This window comes from Amia ocellicauda, chromosome 8 (genome assembly GCF_036373705.1).
Source record: "Amia ocellicauda isolate fAmiCal2 chromosome 8, fAmiCal2.hap1, whole genome shotgun sequence".
Lineage (NCBI taxonomy): Eukaryota > Metazoa > Chordata > Actinopteri > Amiiformes > Amiidae > Amia > Amia ocellicauda.
The window spans coordinates 7,635,001-7,658,914 of NC_089857.1; the positions used below are offsets into that span (position 1 = coordinate 7,635,001).

At 43.6% G+C, this 23,914-nt stretch overlaps 19 non-coding genes and 2 pseudogenes across 19 annotated transcripts; all 21 read right to left on the reverse strand.

The window, feature by feature from the left end:
* Positions 1 to 134: 134 nt before the first annotated feature.
* On the reverse strand, positions 135 to 253 carry LOC136756982 (5S ribosomal RNA). The gene has a single exon (XR_010819031.1). It is a non-coding gene; the product is annotated as a 5S ribosomal RNA (ribosomal RNA).
* A 1,055-nt stretch (positions 254 to 1,308) lies between these two features.
* On the reverse strand, positions 1,309 to 1,417 carry LOC136757584 (uncharacterized; annotated as a pseudogene).
* A 1,066-nt stretch (positions 1,418 to 2,483) lies between these two features.
* Positions 2,484 to 2,602, reverse strand: LOC136756993 (5S ribosomal RNA). The gene has a single exon (XR_010819042.1). It is a non-coding gene; the product is annotated as a 5S ribosomal RNA (ribosomal RNA).
* A 1,058-nt stretch (positions 2,603 to 3,660) lies between these two features.
* Positions 3,661 to 3,769, reverse strand: LOC136757649 (uncharacterized; annotated as a pseudogene).
* A 1,066-nt stretch (positions 3,770 to 4,835) lies between these two features.
* On the reverse strand, positions 4,836 to 4,954 carry LOC136757004 (5S ribosomal RNA). Its single transcript, XR_010819053.1, has one exon. It is a non-coding gene; the product is annotated as a 5S ribosomal RNA (ribosomal RNA).
* Positions 4,955 to 6,009: 1,055 nt separating this feature from the next.
* LOC136757015 (5S ribosomal RNA) lies at positions 6,010 to 6,128 on the reverse strand. Its single transcript, XR_010819064.1, has one exon. It is a non-coding gene; the product is annotated as a 5S ribosomal RNA (ribosomal RNA).
* Positions 6,129 to 7,186: 1,058 nt separating this feature from the next.
* LOC136755859 (5S ribosomal RNA) lies at positions 7,187 to 7,305 on the reverse strand. Its single transcript, XR_010817969.1, has one exon. It is a non-coding gene; the product is annotated as a 5S ribosomal RNA (ribosomal RNA).
* Positions 7,306 to 8,371: 1,066 nt separating this feature from the next.
* LOC136756453 (5S ribosomal RNA) lies at positions 8,372 to 8,490 on the reverse strand. Its single transcript, XR_010818537.1, has one exon. It is a non-coding gene; the product is annotated as a 5S ribosomal RNA (ribosomal RNA).
* A 1,055-nt stretch (positions 8,491 to 9,545) lies between these two features.
* Positions 9,546 to 9,664, reverse strand: LOC136757026 (5S ribosomal RNA). Its single transcript, XR_010819075.1, has one exon. It is a non-coding gene; the product is annotated as a 5S ribosomal RNA (ribosomal RNA).
* A 1,055-nt stretch (positions 9,665 to 10,719) lies between these two features.
* On the reverse strand, positions 10,720 to 10,838 carry LOC136756102 (5S ribosomal RNA). The gene has a single exon (XR_010818205.1). It is a non-coding gene; the product is annotated as a 5S ribosomal RNA (ribosomal RNA).
* A 1,066-nt stretch (positions 10,839 to 11,904) lies between these two features.
* LOC136755914 (5S ribosomal RNA) lies at positions 11,905 to 12,023 on the reverse strand. Its single transcript, XR_010818022.1, has one exon. It is a non-coding gene; the product is annotated as a 5S ribosomal RNA (ribosomal RNA).
* Positions 12,024 to 13,078: 1,055 nt separating this feature from the next.
* Positions 13,079 to 13,197, reverse strand: LOC136757090 (5S ribosomal RNA). Its single transcript, XR_010819135.1, has one exon. It is a non-coding gene; the product is annotated as a 5S ribosomal RNA (ribosomal RNA).
* Positions 13,198 to 14,263: 1,066 nt separating this feature from the next.
* On the reverse strand, positions 14,264 to 14,382 carry LOC136757205 (5S ribosomal RNA). Its single transcript, XR_010819244.1, has one exon. It is a non-coding gene; the product is annotated as a 5S ribosomal RNA (ribosomal RNA).
* Positions 14,383 to 15,437: 1,055 nt separating this feature from the next.
* On the reverse strand, positions 15,438 to 15,556 carry LOC136757265 (5S ribosomal RNA). Its single transcript, XR_010819301.1, has one exon. It is a non-coding gene; the product is annotated as a 5S ribosomal RNA (ribosomal RNA).
* A 1,055-nt stretch (positions 15,557 to 16,611) lies between these two features.
* On the reverse strand, positions 16,612 to 16,730 carry LOC136756576 (5S ribosomal RNA). Its single transcript, XR_010818651.1, has one exon. It is a non-coding gene; the product is annotated as a 5S ribosomal RNA (ribosomal RNA).
* Positions 16,731 to 17,785: 1,055 nt separating this feature from the next.
* LOC136756902 (5S ribosomal RNA) lies at positions 17,786 to 17,904 on the reverse strand. The gene has a single exon (XR_010818955.1). It is a non-coding gene; the product is annotated as a 5S ribosomal RNA (ribosomal RNA).
* A 1,055-nt stretch (positions 17,905 to 18,959) lies between these two features.
* Positions 18,960 to 19,078, reverse strand: LOC136756903 (5S ribosomal RNA). The gene has a single exon (XR_010818956.1). It is a non-coding gene; the product is annotated as a 5S ribosomal RNA (ribosomal RNA).
* Positions 19,079 to 20,133: 1,055 nt separating this feature from the next.
* On the reverse strand, positions 20,134 to 20,252 carry LOC136756676 (5S ribosomal RNA). Its single transcript, XR_010818743.1, has one exon. It is a non-coding gene; the product is annotated as a 5S ribosomal RNA (ribosomal RNA).
* Positions 20,253 to 21,310: 1,058 nt separating this feature from the next.
* LOC136757552 (5S ribosomal RNA) lies at positions 21,311 to 21,429 on the reverse strand. The gene has a single exon (XR_010819545.1). It is a non-coding gene; the product is annotated as a 5S ribosomal RNA (ribosomal RNA).
* Positions 21,430 to 22,495: 1,066 nt separating this feature from the next.
* On the reverse strand, positions 22,496 to 22,614 carry LOC136756373 (5S ribosomal RNA). The gene has a single exon (XR_010818462.1). It is a non-coding gene; the product is annotated as a 5S ribosomal RNA (ribosomal RNA).
* Positions 22,615 to 23,669: 1,055 nt separating this feature from the next.
* LOC136755873 (5S ribosomal RNA) lies at positions 23,670 to 23,788 on the reverse strand. The gene has a single exon (XR_010817983.1). It is a non-coding gene; the product is annotated as a 5S ribosomal RNA (ribosomal RNA).
* Between the last annotated feature and the right edge of the window lie 126 nt (positions 23,789 to 23,914).

Consider the following 23,914-nt stretch of genomic DNA (forward strand, 5'->3'; position numbering starts at 1 on the left):
CGTTTACGTTGGAGAACAAGATCTATTGTATGCCTGTGTATTCGGGGAAGTCAAATCTGAAATAATGATGAAATTGCGTGTATCCAAAGTTAAAACTCGTGATTTGTCGCCCTCTGGTGTGTAAAAGATGCAAAAGCTTACAGCACCTGGTATTCCCAGGCGGTCTCCCATCCAAGTACTGACCAGGCCCGAGCCTGCTTAGCTTCCGAGATCGGACGAGATCGGGCGTATTCAGGCTAGTATGGCCGTAAGCCAGGGAGGCTGTCCCTGACGCTCTACTTAAAGGGAAGGCAATATCCGTTTCTGCCGCTCATACTTGCAGTTGAACTGTCTCTCTACTCTAAAGTCCGGGACACACCAGCGCGCCGCAGACAGTCCCTGCTAACACGAAACGTTGTGGCAACGTTGTGCGTTAGCTGGGGTGCCACACCAGACCGGAACTATATATTACAAAACGAACACATTGTCTTGATAAAACAGCTGTAATTGAGTGCCTGACACGCCAGTCAAGCGCAATCTTGAGAAGGTGTGCATTTCAGTAAGGATTTCAATTGACATGCAGTATGAAACTGAAAGGAGGTTGCATCACTATGATGCATAACATTGCATGTATTGTATTTTCAAGTGTGTGCATTCATCCTGTTGTCATTTTGTTTTGAAAGCAGAAGAATCATTCAACAGGTTGCTGAGACAAATGTAAACCAGTAAAACATATGAAGAGAAACAAACCTTGAATATAAGTTCAGTTGTTTAAACATTTGACAAACTATGGTGAGGGGGTAAGAAAACACACAAATCCAGCAGCTCCTGTATTTCAATACACCAGAACCCAATATTATTGGCGAGTCGGGTAGTCCATCATCACAGTTCGAGGGCAGGCATCATTTCAGTAATTTCATCCCGTTGCATTCACATCCGTGCCTTGAATGAGATTGAATGTGATCTTTGCTCTCAAGTATGTTCCCAAGTTTTACACTTTCGTGCTTTGCATGAATGGGAATGGAACCGTGTGTGTTGAATGAGGCTCCTTGTGAGCACTGAACTTTGTCCGGTGGAGTTCCTTTTTGTGTTGCTGTAATTGTGTCATTTCTCGATGAGAAAGATTAGGCAACATTTAGTCACTTCTAGCCATGATGCTCAATTTATTTACGAATGTACCCTAGTTACTAGGGACCGTTTACGTTGGAGAACAAGATCTATTGTATGCCTGTGTATTTGGGGAAGTCAAATCTGAAATAATGATGAAATTGCGTGTATCCAAAGTTAAAACTCGTGATTTGTCGCCCTCTGGTGTGTAAAAGATGCAAAAGCTTACAGCACCTGGTATTCCCAGGCGGTCTCCCATCCAAGTACTGACCAGGCCCGAGCCTGCTTAGCTTCCGAGATCGGGCGTATTCAGGCTAGTATGGCCGTAAGCCAGGGAGGCTGTCCCTGACGCTCTACTTAAAGGGAAGGCAATATCCGTTTCTGCCGCTCATACTTGCAAATGAACTGTCTCTCTACTCTAAAGTCCGGGACACACCAGCGCGCCGCAGACAGTCCCTGCTAACACGAAACTTTGTGGCAACGTTGTGGCAACGTTGTGCGTTAGCTGGGGTGCCACACCAGACCGGAACTATATTTTACAAAACGAACACATTGTCTTGATAAAACAGCTGTAATTGAGTGCCTGACACGCCAGTCAAGCGCAATCTTGAGAAGGTGTGCATTTCAGTAAGGATTTCAATTGACATGCAGTATGAAACTGAAAGGAGGTTGCATCACTATGATGCATAACATTGCATGTATTGTATTTTCAAGTGTGTGCATTCATCCTGTTGTCATTTTGTTTTGAAAGCAGAAGAATCATTCAACAGGTTGCTGAGACAAATGTAAACCAGTAAAACATATGAAGAGAAACAAACCTTGAATATAAGTTCAGTTGTTTAAACATTTGACAAACTATGGTGAGGGGGTAAGAAAACACACAAATCCAGCAGCTCCTGTATTTCAATACACCAGAACCCAATATTATTGGCGAGTCGGGTAGTCCATCATCACAGTTCGAGGGCAGGCATCATTTCAGTAATTTCATCCCGTTGCATTCACATCCGTGCCTTGAATGAGATTGAATGTGATCTTTGCTCTCAAGTATGTTCCCAAGTTTTACACTTTCGTGCTTTGCATGAATGGGAATGGAACCGTGTGTGTTGAATGAGGCTCCTTGTGAGCACTGAACTTTGTCCGGTGGAGTTCCTTTTTGTGTTGCTGTAATTGTGTAATTTCTCGATGAGAAAGATTAGGCAACATTTAGTCACTTCTAGCCATGATGCTCAATTTATTTACGAATGTACCCTAGTTACTAGGGACCGTTTACGTTGGAGAACAAGATCTATTGTATGCCTGTGTATTCGGGGAAGTCAAATCTGAAATAATGATGAAATTGCGTGTATCCAAAGTTAAAACTCGTGATTTGTCGCCCTCTGGTGTGTAAAAGATGCAAAAGCTTACAGCACCTGGTATTCCCAGGCGGTCTCCCATCCAAGTACTGACCAGGCCCGAGCCTGCTTAGCTTCCGAGATCGGACGAGATCGGGCGTATTCAGGCTAGTATGGCCGTAAGCCAGGGAGGCTGTCCCTGACGCTCTACTTAAAGGGAAGGCAATATCCGTTTCTGCCGCTCATACTTGCAGTTGAACTGTCTCTCTACTCTAAAGTCCGGGACACACCAGCGCGCCGCAGACAGTCCCTGCTAACACGAAACGTTGTGGCAACGTTGTGCGTTAGCTGGGGTGCCACACCAGACCGGAACTATATATTACAAAACGAACACATTGTCTTGATAAAACAGCTGTAATTGAGTGCCTGACACGCCAGTCAAGCGCAATCTTGAGAAGGTGTGCATTTCAGTAAGGATTTCAATTGACATGCAGTATGAAACTGAAAGGAGGTTGCATCACTATGATGCATAACATTGCATGTATTGTATTTTCAAGTGTGTGCATTCATCCTGTTGTCATTTTGTTTTGAAAGTAGAAGAATCATTTTTGCTGAGGTTGCTGAGACAAATGTAAACCAGTAAAACATATGAAGAGAAACAAACCTTGAATATAAGTTCAGTTGTTTAAACATTTGACAAACTATGGTGAGGGGGTAAGAAAACACACAAATCCAGCAGCTCCTGTATTTCAATACACCAGAACCCAATATTATTGGCGAGTCGGGTAGTCCATCATCACAGTTCGAGGGCAGGCATCATTTCAGTAATTTCATCCCGTTGCATTCACATCCGTGCCTTGAATGAGATTGAATGTGATCTTTGCTCTCAAGTATGTTCCCAAGTTTTACACTTTCGTGCTTTGCATGAATGGGAATGGAACCGTGTGTGTTGAATGAGGCTCCTTGTGAGCACTGATCTTTGTCCGGTGGAGTTCCTTTTTGTGTTGCTGTAATTGTGTCATTTCTCGATGAGAAAGATTAGGCAACATTTAGTCACTTCTAGCCATGATGCTCAATTTATTTACGAATGTACCCTAGTTACTAGGGACCGTTTACGTTGGAGAACAAGATCTATTGTATGCCTGTGTATTCGGGGAAGTCAAATCTGAAATAATGATGAAATTGCGTGTATCCAAAGTTAAAACTCGTGATTTGTCGCCCTCTGGTGTGTAAAAGATGCAAAAGCTTACAGCACCTGGTATTCCCAGGCGGTCTCCCATTCAAGTACTGACCAGGCCCGAGCCTGCTTAGCTTCCGAGATCGGGCGTATTCAGGCTAGTATGGCCGTAAGCCAGGGAGGCTGTCCCTGACGCTCTACTTAAAGGGAAGGCAATATCCGTTTCTGCCGCTCATACTTGCAAATGAACTGTCTCTCTACTCTAAAGTCCGGGACACACCAGCGCGCCGCAGACAGTCCCTGCTAACACGAAACTTTGTGGCAACGTTGTGGCAACGTTGTGCGTTAGCTGGGGTGCCACACCAGACCGGAACTATATTTTACAAAACGAACACATTGTCTTGATAAAACAGCTGTAATTGAGTGCCTGACACGCCAGTCAAGCGCAATCTTGAGAAGGTGTGCATTTCAGTAAGGATTTCAATTGACATGCAGTATGAAACTGAAAGGAGGTTGCATCACTATGATGCATAACATTGCATGTATTATATTTTCAAGTGTGTGCATTCATCCTGTTGTCATTTTGTTTTGAAAGCAGAAGAATCATTCAACAGGTTGCTGAGACAAATGTAAACCAGTAAAACATATGAAGAGAAACAAACCTTGAATATAAGTTCAGTTGTTTAAACATTTGACAAACTATGGTGAGGGGGTAAGAAAACACACAAATCCAGCAGCTCCTGTATTTCAATACACCAGAACCCAATATTATTGGCGAGTCTGGTAGTCCATCATCACAGTTCGAGGGCAGGCATCATTTCAGTAATTTCATCCCGTTGCATTCACATCCGTGCCTTGAATGAGATTGAATGTGATCTTTGCTCTCAAGTATGTTCCCAAGTTTTACACTTTCGTGCTTTGCATGAATGGGAATGGAACCGTGTGTGTTGAATGAGGCTCCTTGTGAGCACTGAACTTTGTCCGGTGGAGTTCCTTTTTGTGTTGCTGTAATTGTGTAATTTCTCGATGAGAAAGATTAGGCAACATTTAGTCACTTCTAGCCATGATGCTCAATTTATTTACGAATGTACCCTAGTTACTAGGGACCGTTTACGTTGGAGAACAAGATCTATTGTATGCCTGTGTATTCGGGGAAGTCAAATCTGAAATAATGATGAAATTGCGTGTATCCAAAGTTAAAACTCGTGATTTGTCGCCCTCTGGTGTGTAAAAGATGCAAAAGCTTACAGCACCTGGTATTCCCAGGCGGTCTCCCATCCAAGTACTGACCAGGCCCGAGCCTGCTTAGCTTCCGAGATCGGACGAGATCGGGCGTATTCAGGCTAGTATGGCCGTAAGCCAGGGAAGCTGTCCCTGACGCTCTACTTAAAGGGAAGGCAATATCCGTTTCTGCCGCTCATACTTGCAGTTGAACTGTCTCTCTACTCTAAAGTCCGGGACACACCAGCGCGCCGCAGACAGTCCCTGCTAACACGAAACGTTGTGGCAACGTTGTGCGTTAGCTGGGGTGCCACACCAGACCGGAACTATATATTACAAAACGAACACATTGTCTTGATAAAACAGCTGTAATTGAGTGCCTGACACGCCAGTCAAGCGCAATCTTGAGAAGGTGTGCATTTCAGTAAGGATTTCAATTGACATGCAGTATGAAACTGAAAGGAGGTTGCATCACTATGATGCATAACATTGCATGTATTGTATTTTCAAGTGTGTGCATTCATCCTGTTGTCATTTTGTTTTGAAAGCAGAAGAATCATTCAACAGGTTGCTGAGACAAATGTAAACCAGTAAAACATATGAAGAGAAACAAACCTTGAATATAAGTTCAGTTGTTTAAACATTTGACAAACTATGGTGAGGGGGTAAGAAAACACACAAATCCAGCAGCTCCTGTATTTCAATACACCAGAACCCAATATTATTGGCGAGTCGGGTAGTCCATCATCACAGTTCGAGGGCAGGCATCATTTCAGTAATTTCATCCCGTTGCATTCACATCCGTGCCTTGAATGAGATTGAATGTGATCTTTGCTCTCAAGTATGTTCCCAAGTTTTACACTTTCGTGCTTTGCATGAATGGGAATGGAACCGTGTGTGTTGAATGAGGCTCCTTGTGAGCACTGAACTTTGTCCGGTGGAGTTCCTTTTTGTGTTGCTGTAATTGTGTAATTTCTCGATGAGAAAGATTAGGCAACATTTAGTCACTTCTAGCCATGATGCTCAATTTATTTACGAATGTACCCTAGTTACTAGGGACCGTTTACGTTGGAGAACAAGATCTATTGTATGCCTGTGTATTCGGGGAAGTCAAATCTGAAATAATGATGAAATTGCGTGTATCCAAAGTTAAAACTCGTGATTTGTCGCCCTCTGGTGTGTAAAAGATGCAAAAGCTTACAGCACCTGGTATTCCCAGGCGGTCTCCCATCCAAGTACTGACCAGGCCCGAGCCTGCTTAGCTTCCGAGATCGGACGAGATCGGGCGTATTCAGGCTAGTATGGCCGTAAGCCAGGGAAGCTGTCCCTGACGCTCTACTTAAAGGGAAGGCAATATCCGTTTCTGCCGCTCATACTTGCAGTTGAACTGTCTCTCTACTCTAAAGTCCGGGACACACCAGCGCGCCGCAGACAGTCCCTGCTAACACGAAACGTTGTGGCAACGTTGTGCGTTAGCTGGGGTGCCACACCAGACCGGAACTATATATTACAAAACGAACACATTGTCTTGATAAAACAGCTGTAATTGAGTGCCTGACACGCCAGTCAAGCGCAATCTTGAGAAGGTGTGCATTTCAGTAAGGATTTCAATTGACATGCAGTATGAAACTGAAAGGAGGTTGCATCACTATGATGCATAACATTGCATGTATTGTATTTTCAAGTGTGTGCATTCATCCTGTTGTCATTTTGTTTTGAAAGTAGAAGAATCATTTTTGCTGAGGTTGCTGAGACAAATGTAAACCAGTAAAACATATGAAGAGAAACAAACCTTGAATATAAGTTCAGTTGTTTAAACATTTGACAAACTATGGTGAGGGGGTAAGAAAACACACAAATCCAGCAGCTCCTGTATTTCAATACACCAGAACCCAATATTATTGGCGAGTCGGGTAGTCCATCATCACAGTTCGAGGGCAGGCATCATTTCAGTAATTTCATCCCGTTGCATTCACATCCGTGCCTTGAATGAGATTGAATGTGATCTTTGCTCTCAAGTATGTTCCCAAGTTTTACACTTTCGTGCTTTGCATGAATGGGAATGGAACCGTGTGTGTTGAATGAGGCTCCTTGTGAGCACTGAACTTTGTCCGGTGGAGTTCCTTTTTGTGTTGCTGTAATTGTGTCATTTCTCGATGAGAAAGATTAGGCAACATTTAGTCACTTCTAGCCATGATGCTCAATTTATTTACGAATGTACCCTAGTTACTAGGGACCGTTTACGTTGGAGAACAAGATCTATTGTATGCCTGTGTATTTGGGGAAGTCAAATCTGAAATAATGATGAAATTGCGTGTATCCAAAGTTAAAACTCGTGATTTGTCGCCCTCTGGTGTGTAAAAGATGCAAAAGCTTACAGCACCAGGTATTCCCAGGCGGTCTCCCATCCAAGTACTGACCAGGCCCGAGCCTGCTTAGCTTCCGAGATCGGACGAGATCGGGCGTATTCAGGCTAGTATGGCCGTAAGCCAGTGAGGCTGTCCCTGACGCTCTACTTAAAGGGAAGGCAATATCCGTTTCTGCCGTTCATACTTACAGTTGAACTGTCTCTCTACTCTAAAGTCCGGGACACACCAGCGCGCCGCAGACAGTCCCTGCTAACACGCCACGTTGTGGCAACATTGTGGCAACGTTGTGCGTTAGCTGGGGTGCCACACCAGACCGGAACTATATATTACAAAACGAACACATTGTCTTGATAAAACAGCTGTAATTGAGTGCCTGACACGCCCGTCAAGCGCAATCTTGAGAAGGTGTGCATTTCAGTATGGATTTCAATTGACATGCAGTATGAAACTGAAAGGAGGTTGCATCACTATGATGCATAACATTGCATGTATTGTATTTTCAAGTGTGTGCATTCATCCTGTTGTCATTTTGTTTTGAAAGCAGAAGAATCATTCAACAGGTTGCTGAGACAAATGTAAACCAGTAAAACATATGAAGAGAAACAAACCTTGAATATAAGTTCAGTTGTTTAAACATTTGACAAACTATGGTGAGGGGGTAAGAAAACACACAAATCCAGCAGCTCCTGTATTTCAATACACCAGAACCCAATATTATTGGCGAGTCGGGTAGTCCATCATCACAGTTCGAGGGCAGGCATCATTTCAGTAATTTCATCCCGTTGCATTCACATCCGTGCCTTGAATGAGATTGAATGTGATCTTTGCTCTCAAGTATGTTCCCAAGTTTTACACTTTCGTGCTTTGCATGAATGGGAATGGAACCGTGTGTGTTGAATGAGGCTCCTTGTGAGCACTGAACTTTGTCCGGTGGAGTTCCTTTTTGTGTTGCTGTAATTGTGTCATTTCTCGATGAGAAAGATTAGGCAACATTTAGTCACTTCTAGCCATGATGCTCAATTTATTTACGAATGTACCCTAGTTACTAGGGACCGTTTACATTGGAGAACAAGATCTATTGTATGCCTGTGTATTTGGGGAAGTCAAATCTGAAATAATGATGAAATTGCGTGTATCCAAAGTTAAAACTCGTGATTTGTCGCCCTCTGGTGTGTAAAAGATGCAAAAGCTTACAGCACCTGGTATTCCCAGGCGGTCTCCCATCCAAGTACTGACCAGGCCGGAGCCTGCTTAGCTTCCGAGATCGGACGAGATCGGGCGTATTCAGGCTAGTATGGCCGTAAGCCGGGGAGGCTGTCCCTGATGCTCTACTTAAAGGGAAGGCAATATCCGTTTCTGCCGCTCATACTTGCAGTTGAACTGTCTCTCTACTCTAAAGTCCGGGACACACCAGCGCGCCGCAGACAGTCCCTGCTAACACGAAACGTTGTGGCAACGTTGTGCGTTAACTGGGGTGCCACACCAGACCGGAACTATATTTTACAAAACGAACACATTGTCTTGATAATACAGCTGTAATTGAGTGCCTGACACGCCAGTCAAGCGCAATCTTGAGAAGGTGTGCATTTCAGTAAGGATTTCAATTGACATGCAGTATGAAACTGAAAGGAGGTTGCATCACTATGATGCATAACATTGCATGTATTGTATTTTCAAGTGTGTGCATTCATCCTGTTGTCATTTTGTTTTGAAAGCAGAAGAATCATTCAACAGGTTGCTGAGACAAATGTAAACCAGTAAAACATATGAAGAGAAACAAACCTTGAATATAAGTTCAGTTGTTTAAACATTTGACAAACTATGGTGAGGGGGTAAGAAAACACACAAATCCAGCAGCTCCTGTATTTCAATACACCAGAACCCAATATTATTGGCGAGTCGGGTAGTCCATCATCACAGTTCGAGGGCAGGCATCATTTCAGTAATTTCATCCCGTTGCATTCACATCCGTGACTTGAATGAGATTGAATGTGATCTTTGCTCTCAAGTATGTTCCCAAGTTTTACACTTTCGTGCTTTGCATGAATGGGAATGGAACCGTGTGTGTTGAATGAGGCTCCTTGTGAGCACTGAACTTTGTCCGGTGGAGTTCCTTTTTGTGTTGCTGTAATTGTGTCATTTCTCGATGAGAAAGATTAGGCAACATTTAGTCACTTCTAGCCATGATGCTCAATTTATTTACGAATGTACCCTAGTTACTAGGGACCGTTTACGTTGGAGAACAAGATCTATTGTATGCCTGTTTATTTGGGGAAGTCAAATCTGAAATAATGATGAAATTGCGTGTATCCAAAGTTAAAACTCGTGATTTGTCGCCCTCTGGTGTGTAAAAGATGCAAAAGCTTACAGCACCTGGTATTCCCAGGCGGTCTCCCATCCAAGTACTGACCAGGCCCGAGCCTGCTTAGCTTCCGAGATCGGACGAGATCGGGCGTATTCAGGCTAGTATGGCCGTAAGCCGGGGAATCTGTCCCTGACGCTCTACTTAAAGGGAAGGCAATATCCGTTTCTGCCGCTCATACTTGCAGTTGAACTGTCTCTCTACTCTAAAGTCCGGGACACACCAGCGCGCCGCAGACAGTCCCTGCTAACACGAAACGTTGTGGCAACGTTGTGCGTTAGCTGGGGTGCCACACCAGACCGGAACTATATTTTACAAAACGAACACATTGTCTTGATAAAACAGCTGTAATTGAGTGCCTGACACGCCAGTCAAGCGCAATCTTGAGAAGGTGTGCATTTCAGTAAGGATTTCAATTGACATGCAGTATGAAACTGAAAGGAGGTTGCATCACTATGATGCATAACATTGCATGTATTGTATTTTCAAGTGTGTGCATTCATCCTGTTGTCATTTTGTTTTGAAAGCAGAAGAATCATTCAACAGGTTGCTGAGACAAATGTAAACCAGTAAAACATATGAAGAGAAACAAACCTTGAATATAAGTTCAGTTGTATAAACATTTGACAAACTATGGTGAGGGGGTAAGAAAACACACAAATCCAGCAGCTCCTGTATTTCAATACACCAGAACCCAATATTATTGGCGAGTCGGGTAGTCCATCATCACAGTTCGAGGGCAGGCATCATTTCAGTAATTTCATCCCGTTGCATTCACATCCGTGCCTTGAATGAGATTGAATGTGATCTTTGCTCTCAAGTATGTTCCCAAGTTTTACACTTTCGTGCTTTGCATGAATGGGAATGGAACCGTGTGTGTTGAATGAGGCTCCTTGTGAGCACTGAACTTTGTCCAGTGGAGTTCCTTTTTGTGTTGCTGTAATTGTGTCATTTCTCGATGAGAAAGATTAGGCAACATTTAGTCACTTCTAGCCATGATGCTCAATTTATTTACGAATGTACCCTAGTTACTAGGGACCGTTTACGTTGGAGAACAAGATCTATTGTATGCCTGTGTATTTGGGGAAGTCAAATCTGAAATAATGATGAAATTGCGTGTATCCAAAGTTAAAACTCGTGATTTGTCGCCCTCTGGTGTGTAAAAGATGCAAAAGCTTACAGCACCTGGTATTCCCAGGCGGTCTCCCATCCAAGTACTGACCAGGCCAGAGCCTGCTTAGCTTCCGAGATCGGACGAGATCGGGCGTATTCAGGCTAGTATGGCCGTAAGCCAGGGAGGCTGTCCCTGACGCTCTACTTACAGGGAAGGCAATATCCTTTTCTGCCGTTCATACTTACAGTTGAACTGTCTCTCTACTCTAAAGCCCGGGACACACCAGTGCGCCGCAGACTGTCCCTGCTAACACGCCACGTTGTGGCAACGTTGTGGCAACGTTGTGCGTTAGCTGGGGTGCCACACCAGACCGGAACTATATTTTACAAAACGAACACATTGTCTTGATAAAACAGCTGTAATTGAGTGCCTGACACGCCAGTCAAGCGCAATCTTGAGAAGGTGTGCATTTCAGTAAGGATTTCAATTGACATGCAGTATGAAACTGAAAGGAGGTTGCATCACTATGATGCATAACATTGCATGTATTGTATTTTCAAGTGTGTGCATTCATCCTGTTGTAATTTTGTTTTGAAAGCAGAAGAATCATTCAACAGGTTGCTGAGACAAATGTAAACCAGTAAAACATATGAAGAGAAACAAACCTTGAATATAAGTTCAGTTGTTTAAACATTTGACAAACTATGGTGAGGGGGTAAGAAAACACACAAATCCAGCAGCTCCTGTATTTCAATACACCAGAACCCAATATTATTGGCGAGTCGGGTAGTCCATCATCACAGTTCGAGGGCAGGCATCATTTCAGTAATTTCATCCCGTTGCATTCACATCCGTGCCTTGAATGAGATTGAATGTGATCTTTGCTCTCAAGTATGTTCCCAAGTTTTACACTTTCGTGCTTTGCATGAATGGGAATGGAACCGTGTGTGTTGAATGAGGCTCCTTGTGAACACTGAACTTTGTCCGGTGGAGTTCCTTTTTGTGTTGCTGTAATTGTGTCATTTCTCGATGAGAAAGATTAGGCAACATTTAGTCACTTCTAGCCATGATGCTCAATTTATTTACGAATGTACCCTAGTTACTAGGGACCGTTTACGTTGGAGAACAAGATCTATTGTATGCCTGTGTATTTGGGGAAGTCAAATCTGAAATAATGATGAAATTGCGTGTATCCAAAGTTAAAACTCGTGATTTGTCGCCCTCTGGTGTGTAAAAGATGCAAAAGCTTACAGCACCTGGTATTCCCAGGCGGTCTCCCATCCAAGTACTGACCAGGCCCGAGCCTGCTTAGCTTCCGAGATCAGACGAGATCGGGCGTATTCAGGCTAGTATGGCCGTAAGCCGGGGAAGCTGTCCCTGACGCTCTACTTAAAGGGAAGGCAATATCCGTTTCTGCCGCTCATACTTGCAGTTGAACTGTCTCTCTACTCTAAAGTCCGGGACACACCAGCGCGCCGCAGACAGTCCCTGCTAACACGAAACGTTGTGGCAACGTTGTGCGTTAGCTGGGGTGCCACACCAGACCGGAACTATATTTTACAAAACGAACACATTGTCTTGATAAAACAGCTGTAATTGAGTGCCTGACACGCCAGTCAAGCGCAATCTTGAGAAGGTGTGCATTTCAGTAAGGATTTCAATTGACATGCAGTATGAAACTGAAAGGAGGTTGCATCACTATGATGCATAACATTGCATGTATTGTATTTTCAAGTGTGTGCATTCATCCTGTTGTCATTTTGTTTTGAAAGCAGAAGAATCATTCAACAGGTTGCTGAGACAAATGTAAACCAGTAAAACATATGAAGAGAAACAAACCTTGAATATAAGTTCAGTTGTATAAACATTTGACAAACTATGGTGAGGGGGTAAGAAAACACACAAATCCAGCAGCTCCTGTATTTCAATACACCAGAACCCAATATTATTGGCGAGTCGGGTAGTCCATCATCACAGTTCGAGGGCAGGCATCATTTCAGTAATTTCATCCCGTTGCATTCACATCCGTGCCTTGAATGAGATTGAATGTGATCTTTGCTCTCAAGTATGTTCCCAAGTTTTACACTTTCGTGCTTTGCATGAATGGGAATGGAACCGTGTGTGTTGAATGAGGCTCCTTGTGAGCACTGAACTTTGTCCGGTGGAGTTCCTTTTTGTGTTGCTGTAATTGTGTCATTTCTCGATGAGAAAGATTAGGCAACATTTAGTCACTTCTAGCCATGATGCTCAATTTATTTACGAATGTACCCTAGTTACTAGGGACCGTTTACGTTGGAGAACAAGATCTATTGTATGCCTGTGTATTTGGGGAAGTCAAATCTGAAATAATGATGAAATTGCGTGTATCCAAAGTTAAAACTCGTGATTTGTCGCCCTCTGGTGTGTAAAAGATGCAAAAGCTTACAGCACCTGGTATTCCCAGGCGGTCTCCCATCCAAGTACTGACCAGGCCAGAGCCTGCTTAGTTTCCGAGATCGGACGAGATCGGGCGTATTCAGGCTAGTATGGCCGTAAGCCAGGGAGGCTGTCCCTGACGCTCTACTTAAAGGGAAGGCAATATCCTTTTCTGCCGTTCATACTTACAGTTGAACTGTCTCTCTACTCTAAAGCCCGGGACACACCAGTGCGCCGCAGACAGTCCCTGCTAACACGCCACGTTGTGGCAACGTTGTGGCAACGTTGTGCGTTAACTGGGGTGCCACACCAGACCGGAACTATATTTTACAAAACGAACACATTGTCTTGATAATACAGCTGTAATTGAGTGCCTGACACGCCAGTCAAGCGCAATCTTGAGAAGGTGTGCATTTCAGTAAGGATTTCAATTGACATGCAGTATGAAACTAAAAGGAGGTTGCATCACTATGATGCATAACATTGCATGTATTGTATTTTCAAGTGTGTGCATTCATCCTGTTGTCATTTTGTTTTGAAAGCAGAAGAATCATTCAACAGGTTGCTGAGACAAATGTAAACCAGTAAAACATATGAAGAGAAACAAACCTTGAATATAAGTTCAGTTGTTTAAACATTTGACAAACTATGGTGAGGGGGTAAGAAAACACACAAATCCAGCAGCTCCTGTATTTCAATACACCAGAACCCAATATTATTGGCGAGTCGGGTAGTCCATCATCACAGTTCGAGGGCAGGCATCATTTCAGTAATTTCATCCCGTTGCATTCACATCCGTGCCTTGAATGAGATTGAATGTGATCTTTGCTCTCAAGTATGTTCCCAAGTTTTACACTTTCGTGCTTTGCATGAATGGGAATGGAACCGTGTGTGTTGAATGAGGCTCCTTGTGAGCACTGAACTTTGTCCGGTGGAGTTCCTTTTTGTGTTGCTGTAATTGTGTCATTTCTCGAAGAGAAAGATTAGGCAACATTTAGTCACTTCTAGCCATGATGCTCAATTTATTTACGAATGTACCCTAGTTACTAGGGACCGTTTACGTTGGAGAACAAGATCTATTGTATGCCTGTGTATTTGGGGAAGTCAAATCTGAAATAATGATGAAATTGTGTGAATCCAAAGTTAAAACTCGTGATTTGTCGCCCTCTGGTGTGTAAAAGGTGCAAAAGCTTACAGCACCTGGTATTCCCAGGCGGTCTCCCATCCAAGTACTGACCAGGCCCGAGCCTGCTTAGCTTCCGAGATCGGACGAAATCAGGCGTATTCAGGCTAGTACGGCCGTAAGCCAGGGAGGCTGTCCCTGACGCTCTACTTAAAGGGAAGGCAATATCCGTTTCTGCCGCTCATACTTGCAGTTGAACTGTCTCTCTACTCTAAAGTCCGGGACACACCAGCGCGCCGCAGACAGTCCCTGCTAACACGAAACGTTGTGGCAACGTTGTGCGTTAGCTGGGGTGCCACACCAGACCGGAACTATATTTTACAAAACGAACACATTGTCTTGATAAAACAGCTGTAATTGAGTGCCTGACACGCCAGTCAAGCGCAATCTTGAGAAGGTGTGCATTTCAGTAAGGATTTCAATTGCCATGCAGTATGAAACTGAAAGGAGGTTGCATCACTATGATGCATAACATTGCATGTATTGTATTTTCAAGTGTGTGCATTCATACTGTTGTCATTTTGTTTTGAAAGCAGAAGAATCATTCAACAGGTTGCTGAGACAAATGTAAACCAGTAAAACATATGAAGAGAAACAAACCTTGAATATAAGTTCAGTTGTTTAAACATTTGACAAACTATGGTGAGGGGGTAAGAAAACACACAAATCCAGCAGCTCCTGTATTTCAATACACCAGAACCCAATATTATTGGCGAGTCGGGTAGTCCATCATCACAGTTCGAGGGCAGGCATCATTTCAGTAATTTCATCCCGTTGCATTCACATCCGTGACTTGAATGAGATTGAATGTGATCTTTGCTCTCAAGTATGTTCCCAAGTTTTACACTTTCGTGCTTTGCATGAATGGGAATGGAACCGTGTGTGTTGAATGAGGCTCCTTGTGAGCACTGAACTTTGTCCGGTGGAGTTCCTTTTTGTGTTGCTGTAATTGTGTCATTTCTCGATGAGAAAGATTAGGCAACATTTAGTCACTTCTAGCCATGATGCTCAATTTATTTACGAATGTACCCTAGTTACTAGGGACCGTTTACGTTGGAGAACAAGATCTATTGTATGCCTGTGTATTTGGGGAAGTCAAATCTGAAATAATGAAGAAATTGCGTGTATCCAAAGTTAAAACTCGTGATTTGTCGCCCTCTGGTGTGTAAAAGATGCAAAAGCTTACAGTACCTGGTATTCCCAGGCAGTCTCCCATCCAAGTACTGACCAGGCCGGAGCCTGCTTAGCTTCCGAGATCGGACGAGATCGGGCGTATTCAGGCTAGTATGGCCGTAAGCCTGGGAGGCTGTCCCTGATGCTCTACTTAAAGGGAAGGCAATATCCGTTTCTGCCGCTCATACTTGCAGTTGAACTGTCTCTCTACTCTAAAGTCCGGGACACACCAGCGCGCCGCAGACAGTCCCTGCTAACACGAAACGTTGTGGCAACGTTGTGCGTTAGCTGGGGTGCCACACCAGACCGTAACTGTATTTTACAAAACGAACACATTGTCTTGATAAAACAGCTGTAATTGAGTGCCTGACACGCCAGTCAAGCGCAATCTTGAGAAGGTGTGCATTTCAGTAAGGATTTCAATTGACATGCAGTATGAAACTGAAAGGAGGTTGCATCACTATGATGCATAACATTGCATGTATTGTATTTTCAAGTGTGTGCATTCATCCTGTTGTCATTTTGTTTTGAAAGCAGAAGAATCATTCAACAGGTTGCTGAGACAAATGTAAACCAGTAAAACATATGAAGAGAAACAAACCTTGAATATAAGTTCAGTTGTTTAAACATTTGACAAACTATGGTGAGGGGGTAAGAAAACACACAAATCCAGCAGCTCCTGTATTTCAATACACCAGAACCCAATATTATTGGCGAGTCGGGTAGTCCATCATCACAGTTCGAGGGCAGGCATCATTTCAGTAATTTCATCCCGTTGCATTCACATCCGTGCCTTGAATGAGATTGAATGTGATCTTTGCTCTCAAGTATGTTCCCAAGTTTTACACTTTCGTGCTTTGCATGAATGGGAATGGAACCGTGTGTGTTGAATGAGGCTCCTTGTGAACACTGAACTTTGTCCGGTGGAGTTCCTTTTTGTGTTGCTGTAATTGTGTCATTTCTCGATGAGAAAGATTAGGCAACATTTAGTCACTTCTAGCCATGATGCTCAATTTATTTACGAATGTACCCTAGTTACTAGGGACCGTTTACGTTGGAGAACAAGATCTATTGTATGCCTGTGTATTTGGGGAAGTCAAATCTGAAATAATGATGAAATTGCGTGTATCCAAAGTTAAAACTCGTGATTTGTCGCCCTCTGGTGTGTAAAAGATGCAAAAGCTTACAGCACCTGGTATTCCCATGCGGTCTCCCATCCAAGTACTGACCAGGCCGGAGCCTGCTTAGCTTCCGAGATCGGACGAGATCGGGCGTATTCAGGCTAGTATGGCCGTAAGCAGGGGAAGCTGTCCCTGACGCTCTACTTAAAGGGAAGGCAATATCCGTTTCTGCCGCTCATACTTGCAGTTGAACTGTCTCTCTACTCTAAAGTCCGGGACACACCAGCGCACCGCAGACAGTCCCTGCTAACACGAAAAGTTGTGGCAACGTTGTGCGTTAGCTGGGGTGCCACACCAGACCGGAACTATATTTTACAAAACGAACACATTGTCTTGATAAAACAGCTGTAATTGAGTGCCTGACACGCCAGTCAAGCGCAATCTTGAGAAGGTGTGCATTTCAGTAAGGATTTCAATTGACATGCAGTATGAAACTGAAAGGAGGTTGCATCACTATGATGCATAACATTGCATGTATTGTATTTTCAAGTGTGTGCATTCATCCTGTTGTCATTTTGTTTTGAAAGCAGAAGAATCATTCAACAGGTTGATGAGACAAATGTAAACCAGTAAAACATATGAAGAGAAACAAACCTTGAATATAAGTTCAGTTGTATAAACATTTGACAAACTATGGTGAGGGGGTAAGAAAACACACAAATCCAGCAGCTCCTGTATTTCAATACACCAGAACCCAATATTATTGGCGAGTCGGGTAGTCCATCATCACAGTTCGAGGGCAGGCATCATTTCAGTAATTTCATCCCGTTGCATTCACATCCGTGCCTTGAATGAGATTGAATGTGATCTTTGCTCTCAAGTATGTTCCCAAGTTTTACACTTTCGTGCTTTGCATGAATGGGAATGGAACCGTGTGTGTTGAATGAGGCTCCTTGTGAGCACTGAACTTTGTCCGGTGGAGTTCCTTTCTGTGTTGCTGTAATTGTGTCATTTCTCGATGAGAAAGATTAGGCAACATTTAGTCACTTCTAGCCATGATGCTCAATTTATTTACGAATGTACCCTAGTTACTAGGGACCGTTTACGTTGGAGAACAAGATCTATTGTATGCCTGTGTATTTGGGGAAGTCAAATCTGAAATAATGATGAAATTGCGTGTATCCAAAGTTGAAACTCGTGATTTGTTGCCCTCTGGTGTGTAAAAGATGCAAAAACTTACAGCACCTGGTATTCCCAGGCGGTCTCCCATCCAAGTACTGACCAGGCCCGAGCCTGCTTAGCTTCCAAGATCGGACGAGATCGGGCGTATTCAGGCTAGTATGGCCGTAAGCCAGGGAAGCTGTCCCTGACGCTCTACTTAAAGGGAAGGCAATATCCGTTTCTGTCGCTCATACTTGCTGTTGAACTGTCTCTCTACTCTAAAGTCCGGGACACACCAGCGCGCCGCAGACAGTCCCTGCTAACACGAAACGTTGTGGCAACGTTGTGCGTTAGCTGGGGTGCCACACCAGACCGGAACTATATTTTACAAAACGAACACATTGTCTTGATAATACAGCTGTAATTGAGTTCCTGACACGCCAGTAAAGCGCAATCTTGAGAAGGTGTGCATTTTAAAAAGGATTTCAATTGACATGCAGTATGAAACTGAAAGGAGGTTGCATCACTATGATGCATAACATTGCATGTATTGTATTTTCAAGTGTGTGCATTCATCCTGTTGTCATTTTGTTTTGAAAGCAGAAGAATCATTCAACAGGTTGCTGAGACAAATGTAAACCAGTAAAACATATGAAGAGAAACAAACCTTGAATATAAGTTCAGTTGTTTAAACATTTGACAAACTATGGTGAGGGGGTAAGAAAACACACAAATCCAGCAGCTCCTGTATTTCAATACACCAGAACCCAATATTATTGGCGAGTCGGGTAGTCCATCATCACAGTTCGAGGGCAGGCATCATTTCAGTAATTTCATCCCGTTGCATTCACATCCGTGCCTTGAATGAGATTGAATGTGATCTTTGCTCTCAAGTATGTTCCCAAGTTTTACACTTTCGTGCTTTGCATGAATGGGAATGGAACCGTGTGTGTTGAATGAGGCTCCTTGTGAGCACTGAACTTTGTCCGGTGGAGTTCCTTTTTGTGTTGCTGTAATTGTGTCAATTCTCGATGAGAAAGATTAGGCAACATTTAGTCACTTCTAGCCATGATGCTCAATTTATTTACGAATGTACCCTAGTTACTAGGGACCGTTTACGTTGGAGAACAAGATCTATTGTATGCCTGTGTATTTGGGGAAGTCAAATCTGAAATAATGATGAAATTGCGTGTATCCAAAGTTAAAACTCGTGATTTGTTGCCCTCTGGTGTGTAAAAGATGCAAAAACTTACAGCACCTGGTATTCCCAGGCGGTCTCCCATCCAAGTACTGACCAGGCCCGAGCCTGCTTAGCTTCCAAGATCGGACGAGATCGGGCGTATTCAGGCTAGTATGGCCGTAAGCCAGGGAAGCTGTCCCTGACGCTCTACTTAAAGGGAAGGCAATATCCGTTTCTGTCGCTCATACTTGCTGTTGAACTGTCTCTCTACTCTAAAGTCCGGGACACACCAGCGCGCCGCAGACAGTCCCTGCTAACACGAAACGTTGTGGCAACGTTGTGCGTTAGGTGGGGTGCCACTCCAGACCGGAACTATATTTTACAAAACGAACACATTGTCTTGATAAAACAGCTGTAATTGAGTTCCTGACACGCCTGTCAAGCGCAATCTTGAGAAGGTGTGCATCTCAGTAAGGATTTCAATTGACATGCAGTATGAAACTGAAAGGAGGTTGCATCACTATGATGCATAACATTGCATGTATTGTATTTTCAAGTGTGTGCATTCATCCTGTTGTCATTTTGCTTTGAAAGCAGAAGAATCATTCAACAGGTTGCTGAGACAAATGTAAACCAGTAAAACATATGAAGAGAAACAAACCTTGAATATAAGTTCAGTTGTTTAAACATTTGACAAACTATGGTGAGGGGGTAAGAAAACACACAAATCCAGCAGCTCCTGTATTTCAATACACCAGAACCCAATATTATTGGCGAGTCGGGTAGTCCATCATCACAGTTCGAGGGCAGGCATCATTTCAGTAATTTCATCCCGTTGCATTCACATCCGTGCCTTGATTGAGATTGAATGTGATCTTTGCTCTCAAGTATGTTCCCAAGTTTTACACTTTCGTGCTTTGCATGAATGGGAATGGAACCGTGTGTGTTGAATGAGGCTCCTTGTGAGCACTGAACTTTGTCCGGTGGAGTTCCTTTTTGTGTTGCTGTAATTGTGTCATTTCTCGATGAGAAAGATTAGGCAACATTTAGTCACTTCTAGCCATGATGCTCAATTTATTTACGAATGTACCCTAGTTACTAGGGACCGTTTACGTTGGAGAACAAGATCTATTGTATGCCTGTGTATTTGGGGAAGTCAAATCTGAAATAATGATGAAATTGCGTGTATCCAAAGTTAAAACTCGTGATTTGTCGCCCTCTGGTGTGTAAAAGATGCAAAAGCTTACAGCACCTGGTATTCCCAGGCGGTCTCCCATCCAAGTACTGACCAGGCCCGAGCCTGCTTAGCTTCCGAGATCGGACGAGATCTGGCGTATTCAGGCTAGTATGGCCGTAAGCCAGGGAGGCTGTCCCTGACGCTCTACTTAAAGGGAAGGCAATATCCGTTTCTGCTGCTCATACTTGCAGTTGAACTGTCTCTCTACTCTAAAGTCCGGGACACACCAGCGCGCCGCAGACAGTCCCTGCTAACACGAAACGTTGTGGCAACGTTGTGCGTTAGCTGGGGTGCCACACCAGACCGGAACTATATTTTACAAAACGAACACATTGTCTTGATAATACAGCTGTAATTGAGTGCCTGACACGCCAGTCAAGCGCAATCTTGAGAAGGTGTGCATTTCAATAAGGATTTCAAATGACATGCAGTATGAAACTGAAAGGAGGTTGCATCACTATGATGCATAACATTGCATGTATTGTATTTTCAAGTGTGTGCATTCATCCTGTTGTCATTTTGTTTTGAAAGCAGAAGAATCATTCTTGCTGAGGTTGCTGAGACAAATGTAAACCAGTAAAACATATGAAGAGAAACAAACCTTGAATATAAGTTCAGTTGTTTAAACATTTGACAAACTATGGTGAGGGGGTAAGAAAACACACAAATCCAGCAGCTCCTGTATTTCAATTCACCAGAACCCAATATTATTGGCGAGTCGGGTAGTCCATCATCACAGTTCGAGGGCAGGCATCATTTCAGTAATTTCATCCCGTTGCATTCACATCCGTGCCTTGAATGAGATTGAATGTGATCTTTGCTCTCAAGTATGTTCCCAAGTTTTACACTTTCGTGCTTTGCATGAATGGGAATGGAACCGTGTGTGTTGAATGAGGCTCCTTGTGAGCACTGAACTTTGTCCGGTGGAGTTCCTTTTTGTGTTGCTGTAATTGTGTCATTTCTCGATGAGAAAGATTAGGCAACATTTAGTCACTTCTAGCCATGATGCTCAATTTATTTACGAATGTACCCTAGTTACTAGGGACCGTTTACGTTGGAGAACAAGATCTATTGTATGCCTGTGTATTTGGGGAAGTCAAATCTGAAATAATGATGAAATTGCGTGTATCCAAAGTTAAAACTCGTGATTTGTCGCCCTCTGGTGTGTAAAAGATGCAAAAGCTTACAGCACCTGGTATTCCCAGGCGGTCTCCCATGCAAGTACTGACCAGGAACGAGCCTGCTTAGCTTCCGAGATCGGACGAGATCGGGCGTATTCAGGCTAGTAGGGCCGTAAGCCAGGAAGGCTGTCCCTGACGCTCTACTTAAAGGGAAGGCAATATCCGTTTCTGCCGTTCATACTTACAGTTGAACTGTCTCTCTTCTCTAAAGCCTGGGACACACCAGCGCGCCGCAGACAGTCCCTGCTAACACGCCACGTTGTGGCAACATTGTGGCAACGTTGTGCGTTAGCTGGGGTGCCACACCAGACCGGAACTATATATTACAAAACGAACACATTGTCTTGATAAAACAGCTGTAATTGAGTGCCTGACACGCCAGTCAAGCGCAATCTTGAGAAGGTGTGCATTTCAGTAAGGATTTCAATTGACATGCAGTATGAAACTGAAAGGAGGTTGCATCACTATGATGCATAACATTGCATGTATTGTATTTTCAAGTGTGTGCATTCATCCTGTTGTCATTTTGTTTTGAAAGCAGAAGAATCATTCAACAGGTTGCTGAGACAAATGTAAACCAGTAAAACATATGAAGAGAATCAAACCTTGAATATAAGTTCAGTTGTTTAAACATTTGACAAACTATGGTGAGGGGGTAAGAAAACACACAAATCCAGCAGCTCCTGTATTTCAATACACCAGAACCCAATATTATTGGCGAGTCGGGTAGTCCATCATCACAGTTCGAGGGCAGGCATCATTTCAGTAATTTCATCCCGTTGCATTCACATCCGTGCCTTGAATGAGATTGAATGTGATCTTTGCTCTCAAGTATGTTCCCAAGTTTTACACTTTCGTGCTTTGCATGAATGGGAATGGAACCGTGTGTGTTGAATGAGGCTCCTTGTGAGCACTGAACTTTGTCCGGTGGAGTTCCTTTTTGTGTTGCTGTAATTGTGTCATTTCTCGATGAGAAAGATTAGGCAACATTTAGTCACTTCTAGCCATGATGCTCAATTTATTTACGAATGTACCCTAGTTACTAGGGACCGTTTACGTTGGAGAACAAGATCTATTGTATGCCTGTGTATTTGGGGAAGTCAAATCTGAAATAATGATGAAATTGCGTGTATCCAAAGTTAAAACTCGTGATTTGTCGCCCTCTGGTGTGTAAAAGATGCAAAAGCTTACAGCACCTGGTATTCCCAGGCGGTCTACCATCCAAGTACTGACCAGGCCCGAGCCTGCTTAGCTTCCGAGATCGGACGAGATCGGGCGTATTCAGGCTAGTATGGCCGTAAGCCAGGGAGGCTGTCCCTGACGCTCTACTTAAAGGGAAGGCAATATCCGTTTCTGCCGCTCATACTTGCAGTTGAACTGTCTCTCTACTCTAAAGTCCGGGACACACCAGCGCGCCGCAGACAGTCCCTGCTAACACGAAACGTTGTGGCAACGTTGTGCGTTAGCTGGGGTGCCACACCAGACCGGAACTATATTTTACAAAACGAACACATTGTCTTGATAATACAGCTGTAATTGAGTGCCTGACACGCCAGTCAAGCGCAATCTTGAGAAGGTGTGCATTTCAGTAAGGATTTCAATTGACATGCAGTATGAAACTGAAAGGAGGTTGCATCACTATGATGCATAACATTGCATGTATTGTATTTTCAAGTGTGTGCATTCATCCTGTTGTCATTTTGTTTTGAAAGCAGAAGAATCATTCAACAGGTTGCTGAGACAAATGTAAACCAGTAAAACATATGAAGAGAAACAAACCTTGAATATAAGTTCAGTTGTTTAAACATTTGACAAACTATGGTGAGGGGGTAAGAAAACACACAAATCCAGCAGCTCCTGTATTTCAATACACCAGAACCCAATATTATTGGCGAGTCGGGTAGTCCATCATCACAGTTCGAGGGCAGGCATCATTTCAGTAATTTCATCCCGTTGCATTCACATCCGTGCCTTGAATGAGATTGAATGTGATCTTTGCTCTCAAGTATGTTCCCAAGTTTTACACTTTCGTGCTTTGCATGAATGGGAATGGAACCGTGTGTGTTGAATGAGGCTCCTTGTGAGCACTGAACTTTGTCCGGTGGAGTTCCTTTTTGTGTTGCTGTAATTGTGTCATTTCTCGATGAGAAAGATTAGGCAACATTTAGTCACTTCTAGCCATGATGCTCAATTTATTTACGAATGTACCCTAGTTACTAGGGACCGTTTACGTTGGAGAACAAGATCTATTGTATGCCTGTGTATTTGGGGAAGTCAAATCTGAAATAATGATGAAATTGCGTGTATCCAAAGTTAAAACTCGTGATTTGTCGCCCTCTGGTGTGTAAAAGATGCAAAAGCTTACAGCACCTGGTATTCCCAGGTGGTCTCCCATCCAAGTACTGACCAGGCCCGAGCCTGCTTAGCTTCCGAGATCAGACGAGATCGGGCGTATTCAGGCTAGTATGGCCGTAAGCCAGGGAGGCTGTCCCTGACGCTCTACTTAAAGGGAAGGCAATATCCGTTTCTGCCGCTCATACTTGCAGTTGAACTGTCTCTCTACTCTAAAGTCCGGGACACACCAGCACGCCGCAGACAGTCCC